The following is an 18,914-nucleotide window of genomic DNA, read 5'->3' as shown; positions in this document are numbered from 1 at the left end:
GCTCCCTCAGTGCCTCCTCCACATGTCGGTAACAGCTTTGCTTAGTAGCAGTTCAGACCTATCCCTCTCTGCCCACCTCCCTGTGCCCTGCGTCTCAGCTCAGCTCAGCTAGCCAATACTTCCCTGGTTTCCTTGTTTTGTAAATACTCTTTTCTGCCTTCCACCTTTACCATGAACTTTCCTATCTATCCAGCTATCTCTTCTCAGTTTGGGGGTCTCAGCCTTACCAAAACACTCAATATAAATTACGCTTTCTTTTTCTGTATTTCCAAGTAGCATCTGATACTTTCCTTTTATAACCTCCATCACAATTTGGAAACTGCCTGAGTGTGTAGTTGTTCAATATGGGTTTTCTCAGGTATAGTATGCCAGAAGCCACTTGAATGCAGGACCACCATGTCTATTTGATTATGTTTTTTATTATTGTCATATAATGTGTGTATGTGTATACATGCTTGTGCACACATGATATGAGACTGTAGGCATGCACATGCCATGGTGGACATGTGGAGGATCAAAACTGGGTCATCAGGTTGCTTGGTGGTATTGCTTTGGGCTTGTGGCAGGGAATCACAGCAGAGAACGTGTAGTGAACCAGAGATTTTCATATCAATGGAGGTCAGGAAGCAAAGACAGAAAGGAGAGGGATGGGGCTCCCAAGAGTCCCTTTAAGGGCATGCCCCAAATGACCTAACTTCTTTCTACTAGGTCACACCTCCTAAACATTGTACCATTGCCCAACAGCACCACAACTTAGCAGCACAGCTTTCAATGTTTAAGAACCAAACTATAAAAATCGATCCAGATGTTGTTTTACATGGTAAACAGCTAAAGCCCCTTCCCACCAAAACATTAGACATGCATAAAATAAAAAAAATCCACTAGTGTGATAAAAAAAGGCAGGGGTGGGGTGGGGATAATGGGATAAAGAGCAGGGAGATGGATTAGTTTAACAGACAGTCAAGACTGACTTCTCTGAAGAGGTGACATCTAAGAGCTGAGAACTGAAGTTCATGAAAGCATCTGCCAGTTCTGAGGGCAGAGTATTTCAGACATCACGGATACAGAGCACAGTGAATCTAAAACATGAAGGAGCTGGCATGCTTTGAAGACTAGAAAAAGGCTGGTGAAGATGAAGCCTCATGAGTACCATGAAAGCAGCATGAGGCGGGACTGCGAGGCAGGCAGAGGCAGGATCAGAAAGGCAAGGGAAGTCATGGAAAAGTGCCTGGGTTTTATTACACCAAGCAGACTCTGGAGACTTTCTGGGCAGGAGTGTGCCATAATTTCATTTGAGTTTTTAAAAAGATTACCCTGGCTGATATGTGGAGAACTGATGGTACAAGTATAAAACGTAAAAATGGTTGAAAGAACTTGGTGGCACATGTCTGTTATTCTAGTACTTGGGAAGTGAAGGTAGAAGAATCAATGGTTCAAGGTCACGCTTGGCTACACTGGAGCTCAAGGTAAGCCTGGACTACAGGGGACCCTGTATCATACCCAATCCCCCCCCCCCCAAAACAAAAAGACTTGAAAATACAGGAGTTGATCTTAGCTGTACACACAGGGAGAAGAGAGGGGCGAGCTGCAACGACAGGCAGCAGAGACACCATAGCAATGCTGACTCTGCCCTCTCAACTATTCTCTGGAGTAAATACATCTACACCAGGGACAGTAACATTTACCGAGCACTCACTAAGTGCCAGGCATTGTTTGAGTACACTACACACAGTACCTCTGTCTAGTTCATTTACGGGCAAATCTATGGTATATGGACTGTTTAATTTCCTGTAACGGATGAGTTACATGAGTTGCAAAGGCGACATGCTCCAACTAAGCAGCCTGAGCTTTATTTTATTTTTTTGAATTTATTCTTCTCTTATATATTACATCCTAACTATAGTTTCCCCTCCCTCCTCTCCTCCCAGTCCCTCCCCACCCATCTCCCCTCTTCCCTAGATCCATTCCTCCTCCATTTCCCTTCAGAAAAGAGCAGGCCTACCAGGATATCAACCAAACATGGCATAACAAGTTATAGTAAGACTAGGCACATACCCTCATATCAAGGCTCGAGTAAGCAACCCAGTAGGAGGAAAAGGGTCCCAAAAGCCAGCAAAAGAATCAGAGACAGGCCAGGCGGTGGTGGCGCACGCCTTTAATCCCAGCACTCGGGAGGCAGAGCCAGGTGGATCTCTGTGAGTTCGAGGCCAGCCTGGACTACCAAGTGAGTTCCAGGAAAGGCGCAAAACTACACAGAGAAACCCTGTCTCGAAAAACCAAAAAAAAAAAAAAAAAAAAAAGAAAAAGAAAAGAATCAGAGACAGCCCCTGTTCCCACTGTTAGGAATCCCACAAGAACACTAAGCTACACAACCATAACATATATGCAGAGGTCAGATCCACACAAGCTCCCTGATTGTTGGTTCAGTTTCTGTGAACCCTTATGAGTCCTGGTTAGTTCAATCTGTGGGCCCTGTTCTTGTGGTGTCCTCGACACCTCTGGCTTCTAAAATCCTTCCTCTCCTTCTTCCATAGCCTGGCCTTTCTAATCACCCTGTTGTCTAGGTAGGCAAATCAAGAACAACTGATTTGACTTGATGGAGGAAAACAAGACATACTTCTAAGCTTCTGGCACAAACATCTGAATGTGTGGTAATAGCACTACCAAAGATGGAGCAAACCTAGGAAGAAATAGGCCTAGGAAAGCACTACTTGGGTATGTCATCCAACTCAAGTTTTTAAATAGGGACATGGAGGTCAATCCATAGTTCAAGGTAAGGGTAGAAAAAGAGACGTAAATATAAACATCAGTTTTCAGATAACATTTAAAGTTACAAAACTGAACAAGCTCTCTCAGGGACAAGATAGAGCTAGAGATGAGAAGGCCAGTGAGGAAAGGGGCCTGAGATAACTAACAGGCTGGCTAACTTGACTCCTGTTGAGTCTGGGAGATGCAATGAGACAAGAGACAAACAGATCGGGCAAGGTGGAGCAGTTCTAGTGACTATGGGAAGTCTCACTTAATATCAAGGAGGTGAGAAGTTGAGAGAAAAGCACAGAAATGGATTTTTACTTTGAAGATGGAGTAATGGAGTCCTGGTGTTACCAGCAAACCAAGTTTGTCATTTAGTTGCCTTTTGGTATTGGTAAAAGATGTGTCTGTATGGTAACCATCGAAAAGGGGATAAATCTGATGATGCTGAAAAGGGCCATCTCTAGTATCTAAGTCCTCTAATGCAACCCAGAATACGACAGAGGCAGAGGCAGAGGCAGGGGCATCTCTTCTAATGTAATGGGAGATAAAGCCAAGAAAGAATGAGGGTACAAATGAAGACTGCAGATGGATTTTGTGATGTCCTCAGTTGTTTCTCCATTTCTTCAATGGAATATGATCACACAGACAATGAGAGAGAATTCAAAAGCAAGCTTGGCTAGTTGATCAATAGCTAGAATATACAGAAACATCTGAATACATAATGTGATACTGTGTAACAAAGGTGGCAAATTACAGGCAGAGGTAAGGATGATAGCAATGCAGTGAATGATTTTAGGGCATTTGGTAAATCATCCTGAAAAAAAAAAATAGCTGGGTTTATTATACTATATAAGCTGAGATGAATCAGACAAAAACTGAGGATCGCTTTCATAATCTTGGACAGGGAAGTAAAAATATAAAACTTTGGAAGATATCTATTTATTCATTTATACAGATGAAAGCTACATTTTTGGCTGGTCATGGCAGAGTATACTATAGTCCCAGCATTTAGGACACCAAGGCAGGAGGATGGCAAGCTTAAGACCAGCCTGGACTACATAACAAGACTTTGTCTCAACACACTAGTATAGTAATAGTTTCCTATACATGTAAGAGCTACTTAAGTAAGATCAATGTAGGAAACTGTGGAATATGAAACAGAATGGTTCTAAATAAGTTTAAGAGAATACAACTCAAACTATGATGGGATATCATTATTTTACTCCTCAGATACATTTTTTTCAAAGTCCAGCAAACCTCAGCTCCTCTGACCTATTTTTATATAGTCAATAAATTAAAAGTGGTTTTTATGTTTTTGAAGGATTGTAAACAAACCTAGTCATGAATTTACAACAGAGAATGTATGTGGCCTGAAAGCCTAAAATTCTACTGGCACTTTACAGAAAAAAACTTGCCCATCTGAATCCAGGACACTCTGTGTCTTCTCTGGTCCCAAGTCCAGACCTACACTGGACCCACAGGACACAGCAGCTCTGTAGGCCCAGAAACAGATCTGGATCCAGTAATCAACCCTGTCTCCATCCCAACCTGCCTGCCACAGCTGCTCCAGATTTAAAAGACCCTGGCCCGTGGCTAGCCTCTCACCTTAGCTGGGCTCTCTGGAGACACCTCAAAGCCACCAGCCAGCCTTGGGATTTCAGTTTGGTAGGCTAAAACTCATATTAAGAGATAAGACCCCAATTCCAGATGTTCAGGTCCCACTGTAAAAACACAAATAACACAATAAACCAAGACAATATGCCCCACCTCAATCACCACTTCCAAAGTAATGTCCTCTATCTTAGGTGGAATTCAAGACACAGAATTCCAAAGAATAATTACAAGCATGTTCAGCTAGTTTGAAGCATTTAAAGAGACAACAAATACCTGAACTTAAACAAGACAGGAAAAAAATGACTCAAGTCCAAGAAAACATAAGCAAATGGCTTAATGAAATAATGAAGATAACAGATATAAAAATTAAGTTCAATAAAGAGAAACACTAAAGAAAACTCAAATTGAATTGAAGCAAGAAATAAAAAAGTAAGTCCAGTAAAAAACTCAGGGGAATGCATCACCGACAGAGTGAATCATGTAGAAGACAGAATATTAGGGCTTTAAGAGGAAATATAGAAACTGGATCATTCAATCAAAGAAAGTGATAAAAAAATAAATTAAACAATGATGAATTTTGAGATACTATGAAAACCAAATTTATGAATTATGGGCATAAAATGAGATGAATTCCAGGCCAAAGGCACAGTTAATATTTTTAATAAAAATCACACAGAGAATTTCCCAAATCTAAAGAGATACTCATCCAGGCAGAAGAGGCTCAAAGAACACTAAATCAAGCAGAACAGAAACTCCCCATCAATAATAGTCAAAACATTGGAAACAAAGACTAAAGAAGTACTGAAAAGGTGCAAGAGAGAAGACCCAAGTCACATAGAAAGGCAGACCCATCAAAATAGCAGCTAATTATTTGATGAAAACTTTAAAAAGTCAGAAGAGCTTAGAAAGATGTAGTCCAAGTTCTGGAAGATCACGATTACCACCAATTAGACTGCTAGACCCAGTAAAGAAAATTAAATTAAAATAGAAGAAATAAAAACTTTCTATGACAAAAAATAAACTAAAGGAATAAATGACCACTGAGCCAGCTCTATAAATAATACGGGAAGGAATACTTTGTACTGAAGAAAGGGATAAACACACCCAGGATGGCACAGAGGAAGAATAAATAATGCTAAATAATAATAATAATAACAATAATAATAAATAATGCTTAATAATCAAAAATATCTAAGAAAACAACACAAAATCAAGAAAATGAAAAGTACTATGAATATTAATGGTCTGAATTTCCTAATAAACAGACACAGACTAGCAGAGTGGGTTAGAAAACAAGATTTGTCTTTTGCAGTCTCTAAGAAATACACCTCCGGGTGAAAACATAGAAAAGGCTACTCTCAGAACATGGATCTAGGAACCAAGTAGACATAATTATTCTATTATCAGGCAAAATAGGCTCTAAAACTAGTTATAAAAGATAAAGGTCATTTCATATTTATTAATGGGAAAATCCATCAAGAGAAGAGTAAAATTCTATGCACCAAACAAAGATGTACCCAATTTCATAAAACAAATATTACTATATATAGAACACCAGATTAACCCCAGCATAGTTGTGTGATGTATTGTGTCTCTCAATATACTGTGTCTCCCAATAGTTATCTGAGGATCAGAGGTAAAAGCCAGCCACTACAGTAAACAAAAGTCATGCAATGTTATCACATGCCTTTAATCCTATCACTTGGGAGGGATCTGTCTGGATCTACGTGAGTTCAAGGCCATACTGGGAACAGAGTCAGGCATGATGGTACACACCTTAAATTCCAACACTAGTTAACCATGGAAGTCTGGAGGTCTGTACAGACAGACAGGAAGTGACAGAGCTGGGCAGGAAGAGGAAGTGATATAGCTGGACAGAGAGAGCAAATCAGATGGCAGAACAGCAAGGCATATAGGTGTGGGTAGACAGGAAGTAGCTTGCTTTTGGAACCTGCGGAGTTGGTAAGGTGAGGTTAGCTGTGGCTTTCTCTATTTCCCTGATCTCTCGGGTTTTCACCCCTATATCTAGCTCCGTGTTTCTTATTTAATAAGACTGTTTAGAAATCCATCTACATAGTTGTAGTGGGAGATTACAATACTCCACTGCAGACAGGTTACCTGGATGAGAGAATGGGAAGGTGGGGGAGGGGAGAAGAAAAAAAGGGGGAAGGGGAGGAGAGAAAGGGGGAGGCAAGGGGAAGGGGAGAGATTTGAGTTAAATGAAACCATAAATAAAAAACAGACCTAATAGACTATTCCACCTAAACACTAAAGAATGCACATGTTTGCAAAAGTTCACAGAACCTTTTCCAAAATTATTGGGACATAAAGCAAACCTCAATAAACATAAAAATATTGAAAAAACATCCTGTTTTCTAAATGACCACAACACAATATCAGCAACAAGAGAAACCACAGAATGTACAAACTTGAAAAGACTAAACAGCACACTACTGGATATTAAATGGGTCACTTTGAACTAAAAAATTTCCTAGAACTGAATGAAAATGAAAGCATAATATGCCAAAATCTATGGGATATAATAAAGGCACTCCTAAGAGCATAATGATGCACCTTAAGGCCCTGGAAAAAGAAGAACAAACTCCCAAACTAATATATGGGGGGAAATAATTCAAACTGGAAAAGAAATTAGAGAAAGAGAAAAGAAAAAATACAAAGAATGAATGAAGAAATAGTTGTTTAAAGGCCAAACCTCTAGCCAAATTACCCCAAAATTAATAAGATTAGAAAGAGAAACATCACAATAGACATCAAAAAAATTCAGAAAATTATAAGGATACATTTAAAGCCCTGTATTCCACTAACATGGAAAGTCTAGAAGAAATGAATCAACTTCTAGATGCATTAGACCCATAAAATTAAATCAAATGGGAATAAATGATTTAAACAGATCTATAAGCAGCAACGAGATTGAAACATTAATAAAAGGTCTTTCCACGAAAAAATTCCAAGGACCAGATGGATTCACTGCAGAGTTCTATGAGACCTTCAAAAAAAAAAAAAAAAAAAAAAGAATATCAACATCACTCAAATTACTAAATAAAACAAAAAAGGAAGGAATGTTTCAAAATTATTTTTATGAACCCAGTGTTACTGTGATACTAAGCCCAGTGAAGATTCAACAAAAAATGAGATTAGAGGCCAATCTCCCTTATGCAAAAATTCTCAATAAAATATTGGCAAACAGAATTCAAGATCTTAACAAAAAGATAATTCATCATGATCAATTTGCCTTCATTTAGGAGATGCAGAGATGTAGATCCATAAACGTAACATATCATTTAAAAGTACTCAAAGACAGAAATCACAGGATTATTCTCAATATATATAGAAAAAGTCTTCAATAAAATCCAACAATACCCTCATGATCAAAGCTATGGACAGGCTAAAGACGAGGGAGCACACCTTCACATAATAAAGCTATGGCAAACTTATAATCAACGTCAAACTAAATGGAGAAAAACTCAAAGCATTTCTGCTAAGATCATGAATTAAAAAGGGTGTCTACTCTCTTTCCTCATATTCAGTAATATCTGAAGACTCAGCTACAGCAGTAAGTTAAAAGAAATAATAAAGGAGATAAAAACTGGAAAAGAGGAACTCTTAAGTATCCCTAATTGTAGATTCTATGATTCTACATAGAAAAAACCCTAGAGACTCCACCGGACAACTCTTAAAAGCTGGTGAACACTTTCACCAATATATAAATGTTATGCAGTAACCAACTACTTTCTGATTTGACTTAGGGTAAGCTCTATAAGCTGGAACTCATGCCTGGTACCATTACTGGGGCCAAGAACCTGTGACTAGATAGGTTAGGCCCTAAAAGAGAATCTATTGCTATTATTTTGTTAAATGGACATAGTATTAAACTTACTTCTTATGACTTACTGTTACACCCACAAATTAGTACACTTCTCTAGCCTCACCAGAGACCCACAACTGGTCAAGATGGAGAGAACAAGAGACTGTGAGGTGCTGAGATCAAGCCAGAAAAAATCCTAGCATGGAAGGGAGAGGTGATCATGAAGTCCCAGCCCAGTCCAGTTGAGAAGCTCTTGGCAAATGAAGAGTCATTTTTCTTCAGGGATGTGGCCCATGAGAAGCTACCCATGTTCTAGGAGATAGCCACACACCCATAAACATACTAGCAGATCCGAGTGAACTCAGCAGGTTTTTTTTTTTTTGGTTTTTCGAGACAGGGTTTCTCTGTGTAGCTTTGAGCCTTTTCCTGGAACTCACTTGGTAGTCCAGGCTGGCCTCGAACTCACAGAGATCCGCCTGGCTCTGCCTCCCGAGTGCTGGGATTAAAGGCGTGCGCCACCACCGCCCGGCGAACTCAGCAGGTTTTAAGAACAAACAAACAAACAGAACATATGAAGTTGGGAGGGAACACATGGATAGAGAAGTGAGGGAGCAATCATAACAGGGATTTGGGAGGTGGGCTTGATGAAAATACATTATAGGATCTGGAGTGATAGCTTAGTAGTCAAAGCACTTGCTGTGCTTGCAGAGGCCTGGATTAACTACCAGTACTCACATGGGTGGCTCACAGCCATTTGTCACTCCATTTCCTGGAGATCTGATGCGCTCTATGGGCACCAGGCACACATGTGGTGCATATGCACACATGCAGGCAAAATACTCATACACATAAAAATAAACAATTCTCTTAAAGAACTAATCTGCATTGTCTGCATGTATAAAATTCTCAAACAATAAAAAATTAAATAAAAATTTTAAAACAACATATAAATCAGTAAACTTCCTATATATAACTGTGACAAACATATTTTGGAAAAGATATCAAGGAATAAATTCCATTCACAGCAGCCATAAAAAACAAACAAACAAACACTTAGGAATAAAGCTAACCAAGGAAACTAAAGATCTCTACAAAAGAATCTGAAGAAGACACTAGAAGATTGAAAACAATTTATGTTTTATGTATGAACAGTAAGTATGGTGTTACTCACTGGGTTAGTATTAGTGGTTTTTTTTTTCTGCAATATCAAAATCTATTGCTTATTGCATGTGAAAATTTTGCTAATTAAAAAAACTGCAATCAAAATAAAATTTATTTAACCATGTTTCAGTGATCTAGCTCAAAAAAATTAGTAGGATGCTTGAAGCCCTGGGTTCATTCCTCAAAACCAAAACAGAGACAAGCAGCTAAAAACTCTAATAAACCCAAACCATACCCCACGAGTAGGGAATTGGTTAACTGAACAAGATTTAAATCAAGTATGAAACCATACACGTATTTTTGGTATATATGTATGTTGTGGCATTTGTGTGGCAGTCAGAGGATCATTTTGTAGATTCTATTCTCTTCTTCTACTTTTTTTTTTTTTTTTTTTTTTTTGGTTTTTCGAGACAGGGTTTCTCTGTGTAGCTTTGCGCCTTTCCTGGGACTCACTTGGTAGCCCTAGGCTGGCCTCGAACTCAAAGAGATCCGCCTGGCTCTGCCTCCCGAGTGCTGGGATTAAAGGCGTGCGCCACCACCGCCCGGCTCTTCTTCTACTTTTACAAGAGTTCTGGGAATTAAACTGGGATAGCTAGGTTTGCATGGCAAATACCTTTACCAAATGAAGTTATCGTCCCTCAAACCATATACTAAAGAAATACAGGAAAACTTTGGCTAGTAAACAATGATTAGAAAATGAAATATTGCTATTACTATTATTAAGAAAAGTTCTCTTAAAACACACAGCTCCAAATGGGATGTCTCTATCAAACCCCTCTCCTAGGGCTCAGGGAACCTCTCTAAAGAAAAGGTGGAAAGAATGTAAGAGTCAGAAGGGTTGGAGGACAAGAAAACAAGACCGTCTAACTCAACATGAGCAAAGCTCATATGAACTCACAGAGACTGAGGCAGCCGCAAAGGGCCTGTATGGGTCTGTCTGCACCAGTTCCTCTGCGTATATAGTATTGCTTCCAGTTTACTGTTTTAATGGGATTCCTGTGTAGGAACGTATGGGTCTCTGATTCTTGTGTCTTCTCTTGAGCTCTTCTCCTTTTGTTTGTTTCATCCAAATCTGATGTGACAGTTTTGCTTTATTTCACTATATTTTGTTATATTTTATTATTATCCCTTAGAAGACTGCTTGTTTTCTAATGAGACAGATAGTGAGTGAATCCATATGGGAGGAACTGGGAGGAGTAGAGTGAGAGGAAACTGTATTGAGGACATACTATATGAGAAAAAATCTATTTTCAATAAAAGGGGGAAACGTTCTCATTCTGCAGTTCTAATTGGCCTGGAACTTAACAATTCTCCTGCCTCAGCCTTCCAAGTACTAGAATTACAAGCATGCAAAGCCATGCTTAGCTACAAATAAAACACTTTAAAATAAGAATCTAAGTATAGATTCTGGTTTACAAACATTTGAGAGTCTATTTTTTAAGGCAGAGTTAGTGTTCTTTTTATATTGAATTCTTTGATCTTTTGACTTAACACTTCCTATGGCCATACTTTTTCCTACAACCCAAATCCATATGTATTTATTGTGAAAGTCAGGTACTGCTTTCAAAATTACATCCTAAAATAATTTCTAGAAACCAGGAATTTAAAACTGATGATCAACTCTCAAGCCACAAAGATTCTCTTCGTGTCAATGAATTCTGTCCTTTTACAGATCACTCGTTGGACTGCTAGTCTGAGGAACTGTGGTTGATCAATCAATTCTTTTTAAGGAACAATGGGGAGGAATGGGAGGGAGGAGGAAAGTCGGGAAGGGGGCATAAAGCAGCAAACTTTAAATTCTGCCTGCTACACAAACACATACACAGACACACAGTCATCCAGTCAGGTCAGCATCTCGGTAGCACTGTAAGAGGCTTACTGTACATCTAAAGAGTTACAAAGACCACTTCCTACTCTGCTTACCACAGGCTCATTCCCAAGAACTTCTCTTCTAGTCTTCGCACTGGCGTTGGTCATCCAAGGCACACACAAGCACTCCTGGAACCTGCGCTCTCTTTACCTCGCAACATATTTTCATGATTTTAAACGTAAGGGGTGAGGGCTCTCAGAGAGATGGCTCATAACTTAAGAGCAGCTGTTGTTCTTGCAGAGAACCTGGGTTTGATCTACAGCACCCACATGGAAGCTTACAACCATCCCTAACTTCCGTTCCAGGAATTCTGATGCCTTCTTATGTCCTCTGAGGGCACCAGGCACATACACACTCAATGTACTTACATACATATAGGCAAAACACCCATACACAGAAAAAAATATCTAAAATAATGCTATTAAAAATAATCACGAACAGACTCAATGAGAAAATTCATATGGTCAACACAAGACAAAAAGGGGTGTTAGACAAGATTCTTACCCTCAAATAAGAAAGACATATAACAATTGCCTTTTTGGGTCTAAGTTAGTTTACTCAATATAGTATGTTCTGTTCTAATTCCAGGTTCATTGAGACTCTCCAAAAATGTGCAACCCCAGCCTCCCAATATTCATATACACCATACACACAAACATGGCCATACACACACAAATAAAAATTAATCCCAGCACTCAGGAAGCAGAGCCAGGTGGATCTCTGTGAGTTTGAGGCCAGTCTGGATTACCAAGTGAGTTCCAGGAAAGGCGCAAAGCTACACAGAGAAACCCTGTCTCAAAAAACATATATATATATATATATATATATATATATATATATATATATATATATATTCAATCGAATGGTTAAAAGCAAAATTATACCACTTATGAACCTTATCAGGCTCAACTAAGAGAGCAATTTAATAGGTAAAGCAATGACATTTGGAAGATCTAACCCCCATGGAAATAGGCTTTTCCTGGAGAACTCTTCCAATACTATATCCTTCAGTTCCCCTGCTTTCCAGTTTTACAAAGCAACGTGATTTTAATAAGCTGCTTTATTTTTACCTTGAAGTAAGATTTCTTTTTTAAAATACATACAATAAAACTGAAGTACAGAAGGTAGCACAAGTAAGTCAAGCCCTCCATTTTCCTACGAGGAAATAAAGGCATCAGAAGAGTTAAGTCACTTGTAAGAAGTTCCAGGGAGTTGTGGTACAGCAGCAGTTCTCAACCTTCCTAATGCTGTGACTCTCTAATACAGTTCCTCATGCTGTGTTGACCCCCAACCACAAAATTATTTCATTACTACTTCATAACAGTAATTTTGCTACTGCTATGAATCATAATGTAAATATCTGATATGCAGGATATCTGATTGAGAACCGCTGTGGTAGAGTTAAACCTCGAACTGACTCAGGATTCAAGAGGCAGGCTGCCAAAACTGGACCCTGAACTGGTAGTTTCCATATTCACTAACCTGCCATATTACAAGATTGGGTTTAATTTGCAGCAGGGCTGGCCAGAATGTGACTTAGCAGCTTCTTATTGAGCAGGGCTTTAGAGCACACCTTGGCTGCAGTGGGAGCTTCTGGAGACAAAGACTTGTTTCAGTGGATGCTTTAGCAGCTGCATTCCATCGCCTGGGAATCTGCAGCAGTGCTTACATCACCTTTCTCTTCCCCAGTTCTCGCTGATCATGAATCATACCTGCCTCATAACTAATCCCAAATGAGTCAGCCTGGACTCTAAGGCTCGGAAAGAAGAAAAGAAAAAGTTAAAGCTCTTTACATGCTATTTTACAAGAGTTCAACCTGAGAAACTACAAGCATGAACAGATGAAGCCTGGGGTGTTTAATTCAAGTAGAATAAATTCTTAGGCCTAAATATAGTTGTTACTCTCATAAACCAAAGGAATATTCAAAACTAAGAAAGATCAAATAATGCTGAATTTTGAATCACGAGTTACATTTCAGTCAATAGGACACAACTATAATGAAGCATGGGACTAAATAAGACAGCAGAATAAGGGTTTTGACTTTGACCCTCAAAACATCTACAGATTAGCTACAATGTCACAGGGACTACAAAGCTCCTTTTAGGAATACTAACTGCACTGTAATGAAAGGTAAATCCACCTTGTAAAAAAGTGAAAGTAGTTTGCATAGCTTATTTAAAATTCTCCAAAGACTGTATCCTGACCACAGGTTAAGATGTTAATGCCTTAGCACCACCTTCCATGGCTCTTTCTTTTTTTCATTTTTCACCCTTTAAATGTTGAATATTAATTCTGATGCATTTTGCAATTTCTGCTAATGAAATATTTGAGGACAATTTGTGGACATTTGAGTCAACTACCAAAATGGATTTGTAAACAGCTGAATACTGGTATCAAAAACAGGCCCTATTAGGACTGACATGCCATGACTTGGTATACTTAATTTACAACACAGATTTCCCCAAATGTTATGTTTAGATGGGAAAAGAAAGCCTCCATTATTAAAATCTGGCCTAACCACTGTTACTCTACATATAACTTTAGAATTTTTACCTGCAACAGGGCTCCTGAAATATACTATATAGTAAGTAAACTGCACATATTCACACATTTGGACATAATAATCCTTCTTTCCCCTATACTTCTCTCCATAGATCTGATTTTCTATAATAGATTAGTTAAGCCTTTTCTAGAGTCACATAAAAATGAAGTTATGCAATATGTACTGCTTTTTTCTTTTATATTGATTTCTGAAAAATTAAAAAAAAGCTAAGAAAGAAAATTAACTGCTTGCCTGGCAAGCATGGATATGCAGAAATCAACAAACAAAATGTAAAAATTACATTTATTCATGGGACAATATACACTGCTTTGTTTCACTTCTTTCATTCAGCATAATTTTGAGATCCATTCCTGTTGTTTTTATCAATAGTTCATTTCCTTTCATTGCTAAGTAGTCTCTGCAGTATGGACATACTGCAATTCCTTATCCATTCACTTTCTGGTGGGCATTGCTATTGCTTACAACTTTTAACATCTGTTAACAAATGGGCAAAGGGTGATTAATGCAGTAGAGATAAGCTTCTCAAACATGATGACAAAATACCTAAATATCCATATATAAAGGTTAACATAGAACTATGTCATACCATATAAACAAGTAACTAACTCTACTGGACCATTCTAGATAAACTAAACCCACAAATCTTCTGGAAGAAAGCACAGGAGTAGGCATGTGACCTTGACTTAGGTAATAACTTTTAGATTTAACACTAAAAACAAAATCCATGAAAGATCAAATGGATGAAGTTGAGTTTATCAAATTGAAAACTTTGCTCTTGAAAATACAATTAAGAAACTGAAAAAGATAAGCTTCTGAATGGGAGATGATTTTTACAATTTAAAAATAAAATTACTGCAGAAAAGGCAAAAATGTGCAGATTTTGTCCCATTGGCAAAATCTTTCTGGTTTATTACTGTAAAAAATGCAATGGACTGCCTATAAGCACTCATCCAAGAATTAAGCACACAAAAATGGGGCAGAAGACTAAGCTGATTAAATTTCTTCTCATCCTATATACACATTTTAGTTATTTCATGCCGGGCAGTGGTGGCGCACGCCTTTAATCCCAGCACTCGAGAGGCAGAGCCAGGCGGATCTCTGTGAGTTCGAGGCCAGCCTGGGCTACCAAGTGAGTTTCAGGAAAGGCGCAAAGCTACACAGAGAAACCCTGTCTCGAAAAACCAAAAAAAAAAAAAAAAAAAAAAAGTTATTTCTAAGATGAAAATTAAATACAGATTTGCTATAACAGTTGGGTGCTGTGGGATGTTCTGTATGGCAAATGTGTTGCTGATTAGTCAATAAAACACTGATTGGCCGTTGGCTAGGCAGGAAGTGTAGGCGGGACAAGGAGAATAAAGCTGGGAAGTGGAAGGATGAGTCAGAGAGACACTGCCAGCCGCCACGATGACAAACAGTATGTGAAGATGCCGGTAAGCCATGAGCCATGTGGCAAGGTATAGATTAATGGAAATGGATTAATTTAAGCTGTAAGAACAGTTAGCAAGAAGCCTGCCATGGCCATACAGTTTGTAACCAATATTAGTCTCTGTGTTTACTTGGTCGGGTCTGAGGCTGTGGGACTGGCAGGTGATAGAGATTTGTCCTGACTGTGGGCCAGGCAGGAAAACTTAAGCTACAGTTGGGGATAAACATAGCAATTATTTTGTGGTCCAAACAACTCAATCAAAACGTTTTTATAAAACATTCTGGGGGCTGCCGAGGTGGCTCAAGTGAGTAAGAGTGTTTGCTGTCTAAGCCTGGGGACCTGAGTTTGAATCCCCCTCATACATATAAACGCCAGGCAGGGCTATCACCCTGGCATTTGCAGGACAGGTGGATGTTGAGAACTCACTGCTAGTCTGTCTAGCACAAACCTCCAGCTTCAGGTTCAGTGAGAGCCTGTCGTAAGGGAATAAAGTGACAGAGGAAGCCACCCAATATCTATAGCCTCCATATTCAAGAGCATGGGCACCCACACTTCCCCAAGTGTACACACACCTACACAAAAAAATAAAAGTATTTTTTTCACAAGGTGCATGCTTGAAACCCTTGAGGATCATGAATTTCAGGCCACCTAGGACTACAGGCAAGACAGTCTCAAAAAAAGGAAAAAGGAAACTCGCATTTGTCTCTAGTTGGGTAGAGTAAATGTGCCCATGGCGGTAAGGAAGGCTGTTAAACAGAGCTGATTTTGCACTGCTCTCCCTTCCTCCTGCCTGCTTTCCATGTGGTCAGCTCCTCAGTGATCTCCCAGAATCTCTAGACCAGATTTCCATCAGCGCTCCTCCCCATGTAATCAGGATTTCCTGGTGCGAGCTGTCTGTTTTACTTCAACTAAGTACACTTTCTGTAAAGGAAACCACACACATACATATTTGGACAGAAACAACTCCAGGAAATGACCTTGAAGAATAGTTTATTAGTACTTATAAAACTGGGTTATACCCCAGGAGGAACAGGAACACTACTTAGAATTCTTCATTAAAAGTCTGGGATGTAGCTCAGCAGTAATGTGACTGCCTAGATATGTAATGTTCTGGGTTACACCACCACTGCCCCAATTCCCAACTCTCATCTCCAAAAATCCTAACTGGAGGTCTGGGCAGAAAAGGAAGAACCAGCAAATCAGGGCCGATGAGTCAGACTGCTCCCTCCCAGTCTACACCGCACTGAGGAAAATGAAACATGGACTCAGAAGCTGTGTTAAGTGTTCATAAGATTGCTCTCCAAAATGCCTCTCCCAAAAGATGGAACTGTCAGAGACAATTCTGCCAACTTGCATGCAATTACCTTAATGTATTAATCCAAACATATCAATAGAAGTCTTTCATAGAAGACTTGACCACAGTGGAATTCTATCTTCTGATATGGTAATCATCAACTCAAAGCTCTAGCAAGAGGTGAATCTCTACAAAGCCTTTCTTCTTACCTTCTAAAGGCAATTGGAGACTTAGAAATTTAAGGAACATTATAACTGCTACAGTTTATATCCAGCTAAACAATCTATATGACATGTTTATAGCGACTGTGCTGTTTGCAAATTATCTCAGCATAAGAATATCCCAGTCCTCCTTGAGAATTCAATAATTTCTCAATTATAAGTTCTACTAAGTTCCCTTTAGCAAATGTTAACACCTTTGGTAAATTTACTGCTTTTGCTGAATGTATATGTGAATTATTAGTGAGAATTGATATTTAGAAGGATAGAACAGCTATTAGGATCATGACTGTGCTTAGCAGGTTAATATTTGTTTATGACAGTACTCATAAAAGGATTTAATTATGGAAAGTCATACAATGAATGGGAAAGGCATTTAATAATGATGCTGAAAGTTGATTATTGAGAGATAGTCATCACACAATGATGTGTGACACACAACTATAATCCCAGGAGTTAGACACAGGAGAATCTTAGGAGAATCTTAAATTCAATGCCCAGGCTACACATAGTAAGATGCTGTCTCAAAAAAATAAAGTACTGAATGTCAGTGTAAATTTTCAGGAAAATGCAAAGGCAGCTGTTGTGGTCTGAATGGCCCTCACATGCTCATGTTTGAATACTTGGTCCCCAGCTGGTGGACTATTTAGTCAGGATTAGAAAGTGTGACCCTGACGAAGGTGTGGCCCTGGGGGCAGGCTTTGAAATTTCAACTCTTGCCATTCCTCTCTGCCTCCTGCTTGCAGACCCAGATGTGACCTCTCAGCTGTTCTTTTCACCATGCCTTCACTCTACCACCATGGACTCTATCTAACCCTTTGAATTGTAAGCCCAATTAAACACTTTCTTTTATAAGCTGCCTTCGTTGTGGTGTTTTGTGACAGCAAGAGAAAAGACAGAAATTGGTACCAGGGAGCAGGTAGTGCTGTGACAGACCTGACCATGTGGGTTCCCTAGACAAATGCAGAAGACTTTGGGATGCTGGACTAGAAAAGTGGTTGAACACTATAAGCAGAGCTTAATGAGCTATCAAATAAAAGTGTGGAAGACAGTGGTGCTGAGAACAATATGGACTGTGGAGGCTTAGCCTAAGAGGTTTCAGAGGGGAACAATATTAACAACTGGGCTAGAAACCATTTTTGTGATAGTCTGGCAAAGGATGTGGCTGCTTTCTGTCCTTGTCCTGGGAATTTTCCTGAAGCTAAACTGAAAAATAATGAACTAATCTCTTTGGCACAGGAGATTTCAAAACCAACTAATGACTCTGTCACATGTTCATAATCATTACTCTTATGCAGGTCTACCATGAAAAAGAGTAAGTGGGGCAAAAAAGAAATACAAAATATAGTTTTAAGAGAAAAAGAGCACCTGGAAATTCAATGCTGGAGCCAAGGCTTGAGCTGAGATAAGGAGAATGAGGTGAGGCCTGACGTGCACTGGAATAAAAGGAGGAGTGCCATCAGGGCAAGACACTCCCCACCCTGGCTGGCTAAGCTTCCAACTACAAAATGGCCTCAACAATTTGCTGTTCCTACAAAGCAACAAAGAAAAGCTGCTGCAAATGTGATTCAAGGGGGCCAGGCTCCATTCCAAGCAGGTAGCAGAACTCAGTAATGTTGTCCATGTGGTTCTGACTTTAGAGTCATGAAAGACACAAGACAAAGGGTGATGTGGAATCTTCCTCCACCAGGGGAGCCCCCTACACGTAGGCCCTGAGAGACCATTATGTGGAGCTATGAAAGTGAAGCCTGGATTATGTTAGAGACTCCAAGAAGTTAGAGGTGCCAGAGCTGTAGTACATCTGCCAAGGAGAGCTGCACACAGAGAGTGGAACCAGCTTGAGAGAGGTATCTTACAGGCAGCAAAGCCTGAAAGACTGAGGCATCTAAGCCCTTTGGCATCAGACAAGGAACTACGGGATTTAGAATTTTCCTTGCTGTGTTTTGGTCTTACTCTCCTCCAGTATTTCCTTACTATATCCCCGCTTAGGAATGGTGATATCCATTGTGTCACTGTATGTTGGAAGTATGTAATTTCCTTTTTTATTTTCATAGGTTAGTTAAGAAATTGCTTTGCCTGAGACTTTGGACTTTAAAACAGTGTTGAGACTGAAAGACTATGAGGACTTTTGAAGTTGGACTAATATATTTAGCATTAAGATATGGCCAGAAGTCTATGTGGTTTGAAT

The 18,914-nt window shown here is 39.3% G+C and overlaps 1 protein-coding gene across 2 annotated transcripts in view; it reads right to left on the bottom strand.

Moving 5' to 3' along the window:
• The window catches only part of Rala (RAS like proto-oncogene A), a 59,506-nt gene that overhangs the window by 15,608 nt on the left and 24,984 nt on the right, over window positions 1-18,914 (bottom strand). Inside the window, exon 1 of one of the 2 annotated variants that reach the window (XM_059263373.1) lies at window positions 4,360-4,438. The exons of the other annotated variant lie outside the window; for it this stretch is intronic. The gene's annotated coding sequence lies outside the window, so the exon portion shown is untranslated. Of the gene's footprint in view, window positions 1-4,359; window positions 4,439-18,914 lie in introns of those variants that run through there. 2 annotated transcript variants of the gene reach the window in all.

This window comes from Peromyscus eremicus, chromosome 5 (genome assembly GCF_949786415.1).
Source record: "Peromyscus eremicus chromosome 5, PerEre_H2_v1, whole genome shotgun sequence".
Lineage (NCBI taxonomy): Eukaryota > Metazoa > Chordata > Mammalia > Rodentia > Cricetidae > Peromyscus > Peromyscus eremicus.
The sequence above is the reverse complement of the archived record's forward strand: the minus strand, read 5'-3'. Positions and strand labels throughout refer to the sequence as shown.